The sequence below is a fragment of the Brachyhypopomus gauderio genome, chromosome 1 (assembly GCF_052324685.1).
Source record: "Brachyhypopomus gauderio isolate BG-103 chromosome 1, BGAUD_0.2, whole genome shotgun sequence".
Classification (NCBI taxonomy): Eukaryota; Metazoa; Chordata; class Actinopteri; order Gymnotiformes; family Hypopomidae; genus Brachyhypopomus; species Brachyhypopomus gauderio.
In genome coordinates this window covers 54,057,597-54,061,652 of record NC_135211.1, presented here as the reverse complement: position 1 = coordinate 54,061,652, position 4,056 = coordinate 54,057,597, and positions in this window count along the sequence as shown.

Below are 4,056 nucleotides of genomic sequence, written 5' to 3'. Positions count from 1 at the left end.
TAATACCGTTGTATTATCTCACTGATGCTTTCGGGTTGTTATATAATATTTTAATTAGGGGTGGGCATAGATTAATTTTTTTAATCTAGATTAATCTCACTGAAATCTTGAAATGAATCTAGATTAATCTATATTAAAATGGCTCATATGCGTGCTACCCAAGTAATGACTAAAAGTCAGTTTTTGAGATAGGGTTTCTTAATACAGAGGGTGCATTAGACCAGGGGCTCATCTCCTGTTTCCAAAATGCATCAATGACTGCTTGAGAAAGCTGTTCTACTTTGATATTTGAAGAAAAACATGCTCAATAAAATGTAGGCTACTTGTGTTCAACGGTTTATTCAGTTAAACATGAATTTGTAAGCCTACATACTGTACATTAAAGGGGGTTGATAACATGTTTATTCAGCTAAACATGATATTTGAAATGTAAGCCAACATTTAGTACATTTAACCTCACGGACGTAATTTGGGTGGGGGGGGTCCTCTGCAGTTTTAACGGTTAAAAGAAATATTTAAATAGCGACGAATCTAGCGCTAGGACCATGCAGAAAACGACCGCTCCGAGCTCCGCTCCTGTAACACTTTACGTTCCTAAAAATAAATTTTCCATGAAGCAAACCTGGCGACTTCATGGCTGCATCCATGTAAACACGTACGATTTGTAATTCACAGGTTTGAAAACTCGTTCTCGCCCCTACTGTGCAATTTGGTTAGGAATACAGCCGAGCTAAACTATCAAGTTGAAAGTCATCATAGTTTGCTTACCCATTTTGACCCAGTTCCCAACCCAACTTTAAGAATAGATTAACGGCGATAATTTTTATATCGCCCGATAAGATTATCAAATTAACGACCGCCGTTAACGCCGTTAACGGCCCACCACTAATTTTAATCCATTTTACAAAGCCCGAACCAAAACCAAATCTCAACAGGGCCAAGTGTAAAAAACCCCACTCGACTCTATCGAATGCTTTCTCTGCGTCAAGTGAGACCGCCACCACTGGTGCCACATCAGAGGCGTTTTGCCATATTAAGTGCACGAGTCTTCTCAGACTATCGGTAGAAGACCTACCCTTTACGAACCCCACTTGGTCTGTATGTATAATGTGTGGTAGGATTGCTTCCAGTCTTAGGGCCAGAACCTTAGCCAGTATCTTACTGTCTACGTTGATGAGGCTGATTGGCCTGAAGCTAGCCGGGTCTGTATGATCCCGTCCCTTCTTGGTGTGACAGATAGGACCCGTCTAATGGCATTCAGTTCCCCTCCAGACCGTTTAGTGGCAACACCCACAGTGTCGGGGGTTGACGTTCGTCATGCGCAGTACGGCAGTAGCGACGTAATTCGCTGATTGGTCGTGCCTTTATATTCTGCCAGCCCTGCGGAAGAATGATTGTTTGGTGTGGTGCATATCGGCGGTTTGAGCTCGGCACTGTGTCTGGATTTTATGGAGTAAGTTCACCTTAGTGATTTGCGGTATTGCTAAGGTTGTATATTACTAAACTGATGTGTTGGTTAACGTTTTATAGATCGAAAGCTGTTCCAGAGAGTTTTAGAAGAGCACATTTTTAATACAGTGTCAAGAGACTTTATGAATTGGGGAAACAAGACGGTCGTAACAAGCCTGACGCGTTCTAGGTTGGTATGCTGGGAATTTGTAGTGTCTGTAAATGTAATTATTAGATTTATTCATACTGATATAATTTTTATTTCATTAGACACGAATTCCTAGCAGAGGAATACCATAGCACTACCTGCTGACAACAGACCGGTCCCAGTGAACAAGTGTTTGAAGTTACATCAGCACCAGTCGCTGTTTTGTTATATTGTTTTTTTTTGTGTCCGCTTGTTTGTCCTTTGTATGGTACAATTTTATTGTTATTGACAATTATTTCTGCCCTGTATTCTGATGTCAATTGGTGTCGTTGTATCATGAGCCTTGAGTAATCTCACTTCCTAAGTGAGACTGGAAGCTGACGGAAGAGTATATTTTTAACTAGAATAGATTATACTTAAACACAGGATAAGATGGTGAAATATCCCATGCCACTCCCATACTCCTCACAAGGCCCTACCGCCCATCTTCTCTCCAACAACCATAACCGTACATGTTATTAACCAACCAACCACTATTAGAACACTGCAACATCTACAAACTGATACTGGCTCGGCAAGGATCCAGAAGCACAGCGTACTATGTTCATGGTCCATTGCTTCAACTGCCAAGTACTCAGATCATCACATCAACCTGGACTGACCTTCAAACAAAGCAACAACGACATCCTAAACACACACCAGTTGTTTGAGCAGAACACAACAACAGCTACAATCTGATACTGGCTCGGCAAGGATCCAGAATCACAGCGTGCTATGTTCATGGTCACTTGCCTCAACTGCCACGTACTCAGACCACAACACAGCCCTAGACAGACCTTCACGCAAAGTAACAGCGACGCCCACAACCACTTACAAGCTCTTCACTGGGGTCATCAGGTGGGCACCTCCCTTCGTTGGTGTTTCATTGATTTGAGCCCACAACACCTCCAGGAGGCTCAACGGTGAGGGCTGGCGTCCCAGCCTCACCCCCCTCAAAGCTTGCTGTTCAACCACCTTTTATGTTACCCATTTCACCTTCCCAACGTCTCACTCATAAGACCGGTCAAGCCACCTTTATGGGACATGCCCCCAAGTAGTCTGTGCCCTCTTAATCCACAGCCATTGGCTAGCTCTTTCAGCTACCACCGACAGCTCCTTCACAGCTGATCTTAACTTTCTCCCTCTAAGGCAGAACTGTGTTAACAACGATGTCATAGATTTAGCCACAAAGCCCCTAGCACCTACTTCTACTGGTCTTATGTGCGCCTGCCATCCGCGTTCTCGCACATTAGCCACCAAGTCAGCGTATTTTAACTTTTTCCTCTCAAATGCTTCATCAACCGCGTCTTCAAACGGAACCGTTAATTCGATAAAGTAAACAATCCGTTTACTTTCCGAGTACAACACCATATCGTGCCTCAATGAAGTTACTGCTATGCACTCCGGAACCTGTAGTTTTCTCCCTATATCTACTAGAAGTTTCCAATCTTGTGCTTCACCCCACCTGCCAACATCAACGGCACAATCGCGTTCTCCTGCACATTGACCCTCCCTCACAAACTTACTTGCATACCGATTACCAACACTAGTCAATGCATTAACCTCTAAGCACTTCTTATCAAATAAACACGCTAGCACACTTAGAACTTGATTATGCCTCCATGTATATCGCCCCTGTGACAAACTAACATGGCATGCGGACAAAATGTGCTTTAGCGAGCCAACTCCCGTGCACAACTTACATTTAGGATCTTCACCTACCCACTGTGCGAGGTTTTGAGGAGTTGGAAGGACGTCATATGTTGCTCCAAGTAGAAACTAGTAGAAACCCAAATTTCCTGCCAAGTGAGCCGCCTATTTTCTACACTCTGCCAACGAAGCCATTGGCCTTGTTTTGCCTGAGACGCTGCTACTGCACATCGAGCATCTTCTTCCTGTTCCCTTATAAAACTCACTACCATTCGCCTTCTCTCTGGTGACGTGGCCTTATTAAATGTTTTCCATGAGTCACCTGATCCAAAGCCCGCTTTTCCACATTGGACACAGCCTACTATATCGCGCAACACTAACGCGCTTTCGGCCACTTGCGCCGCTACCCGTGGATTCCACTTCCTCCCTACCTTAGCCACTGATGCTGCTGTTCTTACGACATTATCCTTAGATCCTAATAGAATCACCTCTCGACTCACCCTCGCACATTTAAATTCCTCAACTAAGCTAGTCATAGGTAGTTCTAGTATGCCTTTTCCATATAATGCTACACTACTTAAACAACGTGGCAAACCTAACCATTTCCTTATTGTTTTATTCAAAATCCTTTCCAACCTCTCAACCTCTGTGATAGGTACCTCATAAATTGTCAGTGGCCATCTGATACGAGGAAGCAAGCCAAACTGGACACATCATAATTTTAATTTTCCTGGTAACAGCGACTTCTCTATTCTATTAATTGCCTGCAC